A 14,691-nucleotide genomic window follows, 5' to 3' on the forward strand; every position below is an offset into this window, starting at 1 on the left:
GGATGACTGGCTCATCTGGGCGAAGTCAGAATTGGAGTGTCATCAGTCGATTCAGCGAGTCATGGAGATGTTGCAGTCGCTGGGCTGGGTGGGCAACCTAGCAAAGAGTAATCTAGTGCCATCCCAGTCTTTGGAGTACCTGGGGACGCAGTTCAGTACCTGTATTAGCAAGGTATTCCTTATCTTTGAGAGGGAGGTGAAGCTAGAGGTGCAGGTGATTCATCTGCTCCAGCTTTCAGTGCCCAGGGTCTGGGATTATTTCAGATCCTAGGCTCTATGGCGTCTATGCTAGAATTGGTCTTTGGGCCTTTGCTCACGTGATATCTCCAGTGAGCACTTTTGTCCCGTTGGAGGAGTTTCAGCTTTCTTTACCACTTCAGGGGGACTTCATATCCAGTCTCTCATTTTAGCTGTCTCGCCCCAGTTTGGAAAGAGGGGTGAATCTGGAGATTCCAGACTGGTTGGTGGTGACCACGGATACCAGCCTCAAGACTTGGTGGACTGTTTGTCAAGGCGGATGGCTTAAGATCTGTGGTTCAGCAATGGAAGTGTCCTGGTCTATCAATCATTTGGAAATGAGAGCAGTTCGCAGGGCGTTGCTTTCTTTCCTTCCTGGGGTCCACGAGAGGACAGTGCGAGTTTTTCTCAGACAATGCAACAACGGTGGCATATATCAATAGTCCGAGCAGGACAAAAAGTCGCTTTGTAGCTAATGGAGGCCCAGGAACTGTTTGTCTGGGCAGAGAAGTATCTGGCAGGATTAGCAGCGTCTCATGTGGCCGGAGTGAACAATGTACAGGCGGATTATCTCAGCAAGCAGAAGTTAGACCCGGAAGAATGGGAGTTGTCCACAGAGGCCTTAGACCTCATTCGAGTTAGATGAGGCAATCCCTGAGTGGATCTGATGGCGTCATGAGGCAATGCCAAGATGGTTCAGTTCTTCAGTCGCAGGTGAGAGGTCGGGACCGAGAAGATCAACCCTCTGGTCCATCCTTGACCAACAGAAATTCTGCTATACGTGTTTCCCCCATGGCCTCTCATCAGGCGAGTGTTGTGACGCATAGAGCAGCACCCAGGAAGGGTGATTGTAGTTGTGCCGGAGTGACAGCCACCCCACACACTGCCAAGGATTTCAAAGTATTGACCACTGTAATGCTCAGATCCTTTTCCTGGATGGTAACTCCTAATATGGAGCCTAATGTTATGTAACTACAGTGTGGGTTACTTTTTCCCATGTTCATCACTTTGGACTTGTCTGCATTAAATTTCATCTGCCATTTGTATGTCCAGTCTGCAAGATCCTTCCGCGGTTTTTCACAATCTACTTGTGATTTAACAACTCAGAATAATTTTGTGTTGTGTGCAAACTTGATCACCTCACTCGTTGTGCCCCTTTTCAGAACATTTATAAATATATTAAAAAGCACCACTCCCAATACAGATCCCTGAGGCACTCCACTATTTTACCCTTCTCCACTGAGAGAACTGATCATTAACTTCTGGAATTTGTTGCCAGAGGATGTGGTTAGTGCAGTTAGTGTAGCTGGGTTTAAAAAGGTTTGGATAAGTTCTTGGAGAAGAAGTCCATTAACTGCTATTAATCAAGTTGGCTTAGGGAATAGCCACTGCTATTACTGGTATCAGTAGCATGGTATCTACCGTATTTTTCGCTCCATAAGACGCACCTGACCATAAGACGCACCTAGGCTTCAGAGAGGGAAAATAAAAAAAAAAAAAATTGTGCTAAACCGGCTCTGCGTCTGGGCGTCTTATGGAGCAAATTAGGGGAGTGCATAGCTTTTTTTTTCTCCCCATTTTGTTTTCGGGTCTGGGGAGGGCCATTTCGGTCCACTCCCCAGATCAGAAAACGTTTCTTTCTCTGGGAACCCCTCCCCCCCCCCAAAAAAACCCCCCATCCCAACCCTTTAAATTAACAACCCCCACCCTCCTGACCCTCCCCCAAGACCTGCCGACTTAATTTACTACAACCCCCCACCCTCCTGACTCCCCCAAGACCTGCCGACTTAATTTACTGCAACCTCCCACCCTCCTGACTCCCCCAAGACCTGCTGACTTAATTTACTGCAACCCCCCACCCTCCTGACCCCCCCCAAGACCTGCCGACTTAATTTACTTCAACCCCCCACCCTCCTGACCCCCCCAAGACCTGCCAAACGTCCCTGGTGGTCCAGCGGGGGTCCAGGAGCGGTCCGGGAACGATCTCCTGGGCGTGGGCCGTCGGCTGCCAGTAATCAAAATGGCGCAGACGGCCCTTTGCCCTCACTATGTCACTGGGACCGACCGCTGCTATTGGTCGGTCTCAGTGACATAGTGAGGGCAAAGGGCCGTCGGCGCCATTTTGTTTACTGGCAGCCGACGGCTGAAGCCCAGGAGATCGTTCCCGGACCGCTCCTGGACCCCCGCTGGACCACCAGGGACGTTTGGCAGGTCTTGGGGGGTCAGGAGGGTGGGGGGTTGCAGTAAATGAAGTCGGCAGGTCTTGGGGGGGTCAGGAGGGTGGGGGGTTGCAGTAAATTAAGTCGGCAGGTCTTGGGGGAGTCAGGAGGGGGGGGTTGTTAGATTTTTTTATTTTTTTTTTATATTCGCTCCATAAGACGCACATACATTTTCCCCCCACTTTTGGGGGGGAAAAAGTGCGTCTTATGGAGCGAAAAATACGGTACTTAATGTTTGGGTACTTGCCAGGTACTTGTAGCCTGGATTGGCCACAGTTGGAAACAGTATGCTGGGCTTGATGGACCCTTGGTCTGACCCAGTATGGCAATTTCTTATGTTCTTATGTTCTCTGTTTCTTTTTAACCAGTTTGCAATCCACAATAGTTTGCCTCCTATCCCATGACATTCTAATTTTCTCAGGAGTCCATCATGGGGCACTGTCACATGCCTTCTGAAATTCTAAATACACTAAATCCACCAGCTCACTGTTATCCATATGTTTATTAACACCTTCAAAAAAATGTAATAAATTGGTGAGGCAAGATCTCCCTTGTGTAAAACCGTGCTGGCTATGTCCCATTAAATCATGTCTTTCTATATGAACTGTGATTTTGTTCTTTAGAATAGTTTCCACAATTTTTGCCACCATTTCAGTCACTCTCAGATAATTTCCTGGATCACCCCTTTTTAAAGATCGGGGTTACATTGGCCACCTTCCATTCTTCAAGTACAGTGGATGATTTTAATGATAGGTTGTCATGTTCTGCATAAACAAGAGTGGGGAGGGGGGTGGCATGGGCTCATTTGCCATACGTTGACAAGTTCTCAGGATCTGGGTGTGGGCTATCCGCAACAGAGCTCATCTACAAAGCAGCATACCTTCTGGGATCCTAGAACACTCTGGCACTTCAGCTGAGTCTTCCCATCTCACGAGTGGTCTGTGGATCAGTAAGTGGCAAATAGTTTGCTTGACCTCTGGGGCTGGCCAACAATCGACTTGTTTGCAACAGAAAAGTCAGAAGGTTTTGCTTCATGCTATCAAGCAGGTTAAGCTCAGCTTCTGATGCTTTTCTGCTACACTGAAATGCAAATCTTCTATATGCCTACCCACTAATCCCACTGATTGTAAAGACAATGCAGAAAGTGCTTCGGGATCGAGCAAGAATAATTCTCATTGCATTAGTATGGCCAAGCAAATGTAGTTCCCCTACTTTCTTCAATTGTGACAGCATAGTCTGCCAAGGGTGTGACCCCAAAGTCAGGAGCGAGCTATGTGCAAATAAGATGAGACTGGTGGGTATAACCAGAGCAGGAACAGGATGTCTTATTTATTTATTTATAACTCTTCTATACCGAAGTTCAAATAACTTACTTATCACTACGGTTTACATTTCAACCATAAAAACAGACAGTAAAAATAATTGTCTTACAATGAACAAGGAGGAAATAAACTTGGATACAACTTTAAGCAAGGGGACAGTCTTCTGCCTGTCATAGCCACCTTCCCTTTTGGTTGATCCCTAAGATTCTGATGGCTGGCAGGACTTGGAGAACAAGAACTAGAAGCACAAGTCACAGGAAGAACCCAAACCTGGAGACATGAAGGTGCCCACAAAATCAGGACCACTTCGGGGACATAGGAGCGGAGCAATCTTGGACAAAACAGGAACAAGAAACATAGGCCCAAGAGTAGGATCAAATGGGACCAGAGTCTTAAGACCACAAAGCAGGATCAAAACATGGATGAAGCATTTACGAAATGCAGACTGAGAGATTCGAATATAATTGAATTTGAACAGGAACCAAGATGACAACCAGCAGGAGGTATAGGCTATAGAACTGGGTAGACCACCCATAATATCTAGACTACAGGCCATAGAGTTGGGAAGGCTAGACATATAGTCCAAGAGACCCACTGAAGCCCTCTACTGGCTGGAGGCAATAACTGCCCAACAGATCCTCACATTGGTTGTCCGAATGGCCTTCGATTCCACTAGGGACGTCTCTGTCCATCATCACTGAGGACAGCCATTTTTGCCATCCAAATCTGTCCTCTCTAGCCCTCATGGCAAGAGTGTTGAACGCATAGTGGCTTCCTCCTTTCTAAAGATAGATATCTTGATCTCAGCTAGGAAGCTTTCAGGCCGAGAGAGCCAGACTGGCACCATGAAGGGGTTTTTAGCCTGATGCCATTCTGGCTCTCTGGACCTGTTCTCTTGTAGCTGGTTACTTGCTTTCTTTCTTTGTTAGGAATTCACACGTCCTCAGTGAAAGTGCACCTTAGTGTCATTGCAGTATACCATCAAGAAGTGGTGGATGCCCCAATATCCACTTATCTTCTGGTATCCATATTTACTGGCATACAAAACTCCTGGTGCCTTGGGATCTGAATGGCATCTTGACTCAGCTTATTAAGATTCCATATGATCCACTAGAGTCGGCTTCTTTAAAGTTTCTAGTTACTGTCACATATGCTTATGGGTCAGTGAGTTACAAGCTTTGGAATATTGCTCACCATATCTCCAGTTCTTACATAGCAGGGTGATACTTTGCAGTTACCTTAAGGTCCTTCCTAAAATGGTGTTGGCTTTCACTTTTTCCCAAGGCCTCATGCTCCTGAAGGCAAAAAAGTTTTTCATTTCCTAGCATGTAGCAGATGGACTCATTACAAATGGGTATAGTGTGCTCGTGCTAGCAGTTGGAGACTGATCTGACGTCAGCACGTAGTACATATACCCCTGCAGGAAGTGCAGAAGCTCAGTAATTTCCGTCTCCAAAGCAGTTTGGAGCTACCTTACGCTCGCTGAGCGTTTTTCCAAATTCTAACAACTAAATCCTCTACCCCTGCCCCCTCACAGGGACCTGCTGCGACAAGGTCCCATTCTCCACGAGGATCCAGCTCAATTCTTTCTTACGGTCTGGCCATTGAGAGGGATAGACTGAAGAAAAGGGGATACTCTGGGTCGGTAATAGATACACTCCTCCAAGCACACAAGTTCTCCACATCATTAACTTATATAAGGATCTGGAGAGTATTTGAAGCCTGGTGCGAAACTCGCAGCACCAATCCACATGCCGCTAAGATCCCCATCATTCTGGATTTCCTGCAAGATGGACTTCAGAAGGGGCTGTCCCTCAATTCAATCAAGGTTCAGGTGGCAGCGCTATCCTGCTATGGCCCCAGGAGTCTCGGCAACAGCATTGCCACCCACCCAGACGTTTCACGTTTCCTGAAAGGAGTTAAACACATTCGCCCTCCACTGAAGTGGCCAGTGCCCCTGTGGAACCTCAACCTAGTTTTGGAATTCCTAGCGGGACCCGCCTTCAGACCCCTCCGAGGCCTGTCCATCTGTTTGTTAACCTTGAAGATGGTGTTCTTGCTGGCCGTATGCTCAGCACGTTGCATCTCAGAACTACAGGCGCTGTCCTGCCGCGATCCGTTTCTCAGATTCACCCCAGGGGCTATCCATCTTCGCACGGTTCCTTCCTTCTTACCCAAGGTAGTGTCACACTTCCACCTCAACCAAACCATATCCTTGCCAACCATGGAAGGTTTGGAGAAGTCGGAAGAAGGTCGAATACTGCGTCATCTCGACATCGGCAGGCTGCTGTCCAGATACCTGGAAATGTCGGAAGCAGTACGAAAGACGGACCACCTGTTCGTCCTTCACAGTGGGAAGAGGCAAGGTGAAGCGGCCTCACGGGCGACGATTGCTCGCTGGATCAAAGAAGTTATCAAGGCGGCCTACGTAGAAGCGGGAAAACCACCACCTCTACGAGTCAAGGCTCACTCTACCAGAGCACAAGCGGCCTCCTGGGCAGAAACTAGGATGCTGTCGCCTGCGGAGATATGAGGAGCAGCAATGTGGTCCTCCAGCCATACCTTCTCCAGATTCTACCGTCTGGACGTCCAGGCCAGGGAGGACACAGCATTTGCAAGGGCAATTCTAAACGAACCTCGGGCAGCCTCCCACCCAGTCCGGGAGTAGCTTTTGTACATCCCATTTGTAATGAGTCCATCTGCTACACGCTAGGAAATGGAGAGATTACTTACCTGATAATCTCGTTTTCCTTAGTGTAGGCAGATGGACTCAGCATCCCGCCCGGCTGCCGATATACATGGGGTTTCACCGATTCAAGGTAAGCCATGTTTTCTTACATAGGGCATCCACCCTGCCGGGCGTCGACGCCTTCCGGTTGAGAACACTGGCGGTCTCCAGCCTCTGTCAGTCGGTCAGGTTAATCATGTTCAGTTAATTAATCGGTCAGTCACACATATATCCATAATGCTTTTGCAAGGAAGATTACTGAGCGTCTGCACTTCCTGCAGGGGTATATGTACTACGTGCTGACGTCAGATCCATCTCCAACTGCTAGCACGAGCACACTATACTCATTTGTAATGAGTCCATCTGCCTACACTAAGGAAAACGAGATTATCAGGTAAGTAATCTCTCCATTCTTTGAACTATGAGAGCCTTGGCTTACTATTTAAAAACAACTCAACCTCATCAAAAAGTATCTGTCTTTTGACTGAATAGTGGCAGTTGCCAAAAGAGCTCTACCAAATTGGCTAGCAGACTGTTCTCCTAGTAGTCCACTGGTGGGGCCAGGTTGTCATTCAGTAAGTGCTCCTTTGTACATCCTTTAACTTGGAAGGCTCCCTTGCTTGTAGACAGAGAAAGTAAGTTTGCTTACCTGTAAACAGAATTCTCTGTAGACAGCAGGATGAATTAGCCATGCTTATTTCCTGTCCACCTCCCTGGAGAGTCATCTACCTCACTAAAGCTTACTAAGCTCTGAAATTGATTGAGGGGCTCATGAGGCAACACACAAACTGGAACCACCATGCATGCTCAGTAAACTTTTTACTGAGATGGGTTTGTTCGATGCCATCAACCTTCTCATGGAGAACTCAGGTTACAGATGAGTAAACTTTTTTTTTTCTAGCCTTTTTTTCATGAGTGTCTGGGGGGAAAAAAGTATTTGCAGTTACCTTAAGGCAGTGGTTCTCAACCTTTCTAATGCCGTGACCCCGAAATACAGTTCCTCATGTTGCGGTGACCCCCCGCCCTCGCCCTGCGAGGGCGGGGCGAGGGCGGGGCTTTGGTCATATGGGGGCGGGGTTATGGATGGGGTTGGATTTTAGTGCATACTTATTTATTATGACATTTATAAACAGAACCACCATTCCTCATAAAACAATAAAATTAAGAAACATAAAGCATCAGTTATAATAGTAAAACCATACTAATAAAAGAATATTTTAAAATTACTGATAAATAGAATTTCTATTAATTAAAATCATATACATTTTTATAATTTCCCAAACATCAATAATATTTCAAAACAGCACATATATCAAATAACACACAATAATTAAAACTAATAAGGATTTTAAAAAGCCCCTGCTGTCCATACATGGGAGCTCTTGATTTCCAGTCACCCTGATATTGTCGAGGATTAGGAGGTTATCCTCTCTCTCTCACACATACACTCACATGTCCATTCTCTCTCACACATACACTGTCACATACTTACACATTCATGCTCTTATACCCAACCATAACCTCTCGCTCTCACAGACACTGACACACTCTCAGGGTGTAAGACACTCTCTTCCCCCCCCCCCCCCCCCCCAACTCACACACACTCTTACTCCCCTGGATTTTCTCATACACACTCATGCTCTCACTCTTACTGGCTCCCTCACAACCTCAGAGCCTCTCAGATAAAACTCTATGCAGCAGAAATAATGCTGAATGTTGAGAATTGTGTTATGCACACTAATCTGGAAAATGCACTAATTTCTACATGAGTCATAATGAATCAGTCCTCAGCTGCAGGCATCAATTGATTATCCTGGCTCCCTTTGTTTGCCAAATACAGTTCATGTGTAACAGCAATCCTAATTCTCCACCAGATCAAGCTGATTTCACATCCCACTTCATACTTTGTCACCTCCAGCTGAGTCAAACAATTAATCTAATTACTGCCACTGCTGCCACGTGGCTATTGGGGAGGCACTGATTGCTGCTATTGGCACTGAAGCCCATTCTGCTGCCTCCTCTGTGCAGGCCCCGTGGGTTTCCACTTCCTCCATGTTGATCTCGTACATTGTGAGATCCACCATAGAGAAAGTGCTACTCTTGCACATTCCCAAAGATTACATGTGCCAATCACTAAAAAGTAATTTATTTATTTTTTTACATCTGCTTCCCTTTCTTATTTTTTTGCAATTTCCTTTTATATTGCCTTTTTTTCTATTTCTTTTCTCTCTACCTGTCTTCTTCCCTCAAACACACAGTCAGGTTCTCATTCTCACATGCATTTCTCTCTCACACACACACACACAGGCTCTCACTGGCACATGCTCTCTCTCTCATGCAATCATTCATACACACAGTCTCTCACTGGCACAGGCTGTCTGAGTCTCGTACACAGGCTCTCTCACACCCCCACATGCTGCCTTGCTCAAGCACAGGCTCTCACTCTTACATGCTGTCTCTTTCACACAGACAGAGGCTCTCACATGCTGTCTCTGCAAACACACACAGTCTCTCAACTCACTCTCACACACAATCTCTCAACTCATCTCATACTCGCACACACCTCTCTCTCACCTCTGGGCCTCTTCTTTACGGGTTGCCACAGGATGGGCTCTGCAGCGGCCCTAGTCTTCCCGGCCCCGCTGCTCCTCTGCTGCACGCGGCTGAAGCGCCTCTTCTACCCACGCGGCTGACGCGCCTCCTCCTTCCTCCCCGTGCAGCTCCGGCAACATTTGTCTTCCGGGGCTGTGCGGGCAGGAAGGAAGTAGGAGGAGCACCTGCAGTGGCTGATACACCTCCTTCCTGCCTGCGCGGCTCCAGCCACATACGTCATTGCGACACGCTAGCTTTTTGGGCCATGTCTCTTCCCTTTTGGGGTTGGAGGAGGCAGGTCGCCAGCTTCGCCCTGCCTCCCCGCAGCAGCCGCGGCGCCGCGGACCGGCAAAAAACCCCAACGGCCCGGTACTGGTCTGCGGACCGGTGGTTGGGGACCCCTGCTTTAGGCGACCCCTGTGTTTTGGTTGTTCGACCCCCGCCGGGGTCGCGACCCACAGGTTGAGAACCGCTGCCTTAAGGTCTATGTCTTTTTGGTTATTTTTTTTCATAATGTTGGGAAAGAAACCCTTTTTTTTTCAACAGGTGGACAGTGAAATACAAAAACAAGTCCCACAGGTCCAAACAAACTGATACATAAAGCTTGATATGATTATATACATAAGGCATACAAAAATCCTTTATACATCTTCAAAGTGGACCCACATATATCCAGTAGTGATAACAGTACTAACAACCCATGATTTTCTGTAATGACATCCCCTTCCTACCCTTAAATTCTTTCTATTTATCCTATCCCATACCAAACCTCCCTTTAATACCACATCCTAACCCATAACTCATCATATTCTCCTACAGTCTCTCACACATCCACATGCACCGTCACTATTTTTTAAAAAAACCCTTTAAACTTTAAGTGAAGTGCCATCACAAAATGCCAAGTTTCAATTTCCATGAGCTTTGCCTCCACTCCCTGGGCCTTTCTCATGATTTGAGCAACTGCACAGCATATGGAAGAATGTCCCTTCAACACCTCTCATATAGGGATTTCAAATTGAAATTTCACCTTTCCTCCCCTTCAGAGGAAGGGGACATGAAAAGTTTAAAGGGGCAAATACCAAAAAAGTTGAGTCCCTATATCACTGGAGCAGAGACTCTGGCTTCAGCATCTGGGTACAAGAGGGGAGGAGAAAACATCTGTTGGCACAGAGGATCAAGCATGTCCATAAAATGCACCGTGCCAAGACTCCTTCAGTGTGCAGTCAGCGCCATCTTCCTCCAGTGCCATTTCAGCACAATAAACATCAAGCACCATGATGTCAGACTTCAGCACCAGTTTTAGCTGCCACTTGACCTTCCATTCACAAGTTCACTACTCATTACTGCCTAGAAAATGCTTCCTGGTGTAAGACAGCAGTTTTGGTCAAGCAATTCTGCAAAGCTTACATAATTCTTTCAACTCTTCCCTGACCTATGATATTGCCACTTTTTTAAAATTAGCATGGATCTGACTACCTAGTTCACTGGGGCTGTAATGGGAAGGGCAAGCAGTTGGAGAATCATGGCCAGCCACTTCAGCTGTGGTAGAGGCTATCCCTACTCCCTGCCTACAAAATCAGCATAGAAGTAGAAGCAGACGCAACACTAGGCTTCATTTGATGTCCTCCTTGGAGTGACAGCATCGGCATACTTACCAGCATTGTAGCATCAGCATGCCAGTAAGCATGCAAATATTGCAACCCTGAGGGGTCAGGATGAAAGAGCCTCTTGAGCCTTTTCTGGTCCACAGCTCGTAGTTTGCCCACTTTTGATTTAAACAATAAAGAGAGATGGGGCAGTGGCACTCTTACTGGTAGGGAGCCCAGCACAGGAAGGCAGCTTGATGTCAGGCAAACCCAGACTGAGGCTTGGAATGCACAAACAAGAAGCACTGAAATCAGCCCGGGGTCAACTTTCTTCTACCTGTCCTTGCAACAGATAAAACCAGATTTTATTAACAGTAAAATGGAGACTAAACAGTAGGACACTAAATGGTTAATGTTTAGCATCTCTACTGGACACAATACTCCAGGTGAGGTCTCATCAGTGACCTGTACAACAGCATAATACTTTCCTTCTATTTATGCCTATTCCTGTGTCCTGCAAATGCATTCAACATGGCAGGAAACTCTTGAAGATCTCAATATCTGTTTTTCTACCCTAAAAAAATGGTTAAACCATAATAAACTTGCTCTGAATATTGCCAAAACAGAATTCATTGTCATTCATAGTCCACATGTCTCCCTAACAGATCTGTCTTACAATTGATGATTTAGTTTATACCATCAAAAACCAGATAAGTCTTGGCGTTGTTTTGGATAATACCTTATCTTTTCACCCCCAGATCAAACAAGTCAGTTCTCAGGAATTCTATAGACTCAGAGTACTCTCATGCCTCAAACTTCTTCATACACCAGATTTCCGCAGAGTTTTGCAAGCTTCCATCTTCCCAATTATCAACCATTGTAATAGTCTTTATTTGGGAATTCCTTCTTCCTCTCTTCTTTCCCTACATCTACTTTTACACTCAGCTGCTAAACTCATTTCTGGCCTAAGGATGTGTGATCATATTACTCCAACTCTAGCAGAGTTGCACTGGCTACCAATCAGAAGGAATGCTAGTCTATAAGCTTCTGAATGATCACTCTTGCAGTTGGGCCAACGTGATTTTAAAATTGTATCAACTATCTAGAATCTTGCGCTCGTCCCAAAGGGGGGCAATTGGATATTCCATCTCCCCGTCTCGCTCAACTCCATACTACCCGTGAGAATGCTTTCTCAGTTGCTGGACCAATATTTTGGAATTCACTTCCTATTGACCTCAGACAAAATGACTCACTTAAAATTTTAGAAAAGAAATTAAAACCTTTCTTTTTAAGTTGGCATATTAAGTTTACCTTTTAAGTTGGCTCATTTTAAATTAACTTTTTTTTGTTTAATTCTGAAATGTATTTTATTTGTTTTAATTACTGAGTTATTTATTTGTTGTTTCTATTGGTTTTATTTGATTTCAGTTTTATGTGCTGTTTTAATTTTATTACAATCATTTAATGTATGTTTTATTTTACTTTATGGTTATGTTTGTAAAAATGTTCATCGCCTAGGCCTTTTGTGTTAGGCCACCACCTTATGACACTTTTTTGCTGCCTTGAAATCATCAAATATCCCAAGCTGTGTCTGGTTTAGTGGATATCAGTATCTTGCTAACCATTTATTCGATTCCCTTGCATTTTTGTGCCCCCAAATCTATAATTTTGTATTTTTTTAATACTGAAACTTAGCTTCCAAATAATCAACCAGTCCTCAGGCTCTTACGGGCCGATACAGTAAAAGTCGCGGGAGAGCAGGCGAGCGCACAGGCCACTCTCCTATGCGCGCAATTTAGTATTCAAATGAGGGCCCGCGGTAAAAAGAGGCGCTAGGGACACTAGCGCATCCATAGCGCCTCTTTTTTGACAGGAACAGCGGCTGTCAGCGAGTTTGACAACCGACGCTCAATTTTGCCAGCGTCTGTTCTGAAACCCGCTGACAGCCACAGGTTCGAAAACCGGACGCCAGCAACATTGAGCATCCGGTTTTCAAACCGGGTGCTGATTTTACATTTTTTTTTTTTTAATTATTTTTTACTTTTGGGACCTCCGACTTAATATCCTTGGCATCATAAGAACATAAGAACATGCCATACTGGGTCAGACCAAGGGTCCATTAAGCCCAGCATCCTGTTTCCAACAGTGGCCAGTCCAGGCCATAAGAACCTGGCAAGTATCCAAAAACTGTCTATTCCATGTTACCGTTGCTAGTAATAGCAATTCCCACCTTTCCAAGATAATACATGGTGCCACATCCTTTCCCCATTTCCTTTTCATTTTAGTTTTTGTATTTTTTTTTCTGCCTTATCTATTCCTTCCTGAATAAATTGTAGCCTGATATGGCTATATCCTATTTATGGGATATGGCCATACCAGGCCATATCCCATAAAGCAAGTCTTCCCCATGATAGTCATGGGATAGGTGGCCAGGTCCTTTCGTGGATTACAAACTGGCTAAAAGATAGGAAACAGAGAGTAGGATTAAATGGACAATTTTCTCAGTGGAAGGGAGTGGGCAGTGGAGTACTTCAGGGATCTGTATTGGGACCTTTACTTTTCAATATATTTATAAATGATCTGGAAAGAAATACGACGAGTGAGGTAATCAGATTTGCAGATGATACAAAATTGTTCAGAGTAGTTAAATCACAAGTAGATTGTGATAAATTGCAGGAAGACCTTGTGAGACTTGGAAATTGGGCATCAAAATGGCAGATGAAATTTAATGTGGATAAGTACAAGGTGATGCATATAGGGAAAAATAACCCATGCTATAGTTACACAATGTTAGGTTCCATATTAGGTGCTACAACCCAAGAAAGAGATCTAGGCATCATAGTGGATAACACATTGAAATCGTCGGTTCAGTGTGCTGCGGCAGTCAAAAAAGCAAACAATGGTGGGAATTATTAGAAAGGGAATGGTGAATAAAATGGAAAATGTCATAATGCCTCTGTATCGCTCCATGGTGAGACCGCACCTTGAATACTGTGTAAAATTCTGGTCGCCGCATCTCAAAAAAGATATAATTGCGATGGAGAAGGTACAGAGAAGGGCTACCAAAATAAGGGGAATGGAACAGCTCCCTTATGAGGAAAGACTAAAGAGGTTAAGATTTTTCAGCTTGGAGAAGAGACGGCTGAGGGGGGATATGATAGAGGTGTTTAAAATCATGAGAGGTCTAGAACGGGTAGATGTGAATCGGTTATTTACTCTTTCGGATAATAGAAAGACTAGGGGGCACTCCATGAAGTTAGCATGTGGCACATTAAAAAAATAATCGGCGAAAGTTCTTTTTCACTCAATGCCCAATTATACTCTGGAATTTGTAAGGATTGGATAAGTTCTTGGAGGAGAAGTCCAATAGCTACTGCCATTACTAGCAAATGGTAACATGGAATAGCTTAGTTTTTGGGTACTTGCCTGGTTCTTATGGCCTGGATTGGCCACTGTTAGAAACAGGATGCTGGGCTTGATGGACCTTTGGTCTGACCCAGTATGGCATGTTTTTATGTTCTTATGAAGGTTCTGGATTTAAGCTTTTCTACCTAAGAGCCTAAATTTGGCTTCTAGAACCTCCCTCCCACATTTTCCTATGTTGTTGGTGCCCACAGGTACCATGACAGCCGGCTCCTTCCCAGCACTGTCTAAAATCCTATCTAGGGTGATGTGTGAGGTCCACCACCTTCGCACCAGGTAGGCATGTTATCAGGCGATCCTCATGCCCACAACCACCCAGCTGTCTACATTCCTAATAATCGAATTACCAACTATGACCGCCAACCCTAACCCTTTCCTCCTGGGCAGTAGCCCTGGGAGAGACATCCTCAGTGCGAGAAGATCATGCACCACCTGAAGAGCAGTCCTTGCCACAGGATCCTTTCCTGCTGCAACAGGTTGATGCTCTCCGATCATGAGACCTTCCTCCTCCAAGGCAGCACCAGGGCTGCCAGACTGGAGTTGGGACTTGGCTACTATGTCCCCACTCTTCCCTCTCCTTCTAC

General features: G+C 45.5%; 1 protein-coding gene across 6 annotated transcripts in view; it reads left to right on the plus strand.

Moving 5' to 3' along the window:
• MARK2 (microtubule affinity regulating kinase 2) overlaps positions 1 to 14,691 on the plus strand; it is a 462,018-nt gene that overhangs the window by 424,263 nt on the left and 23,064 nt on the right. The window lies entirely within an intron of this gene.

This window comes from Rhinatrema bivittatum, chromosome 8 (genome assembly GCF_901001135.1).
Source record: "Rhinatrema bivittatum chromosome 8, aRhiBiv1.1, whole genome shotgun sequence".
Taxonomy (NCBI): Eukaryota; Metazoa; Chordata; class Amphibia; order Gymnophiona; family Rhinatrematidae; genus Rhinatrema; species Rhinatrema bivittatum.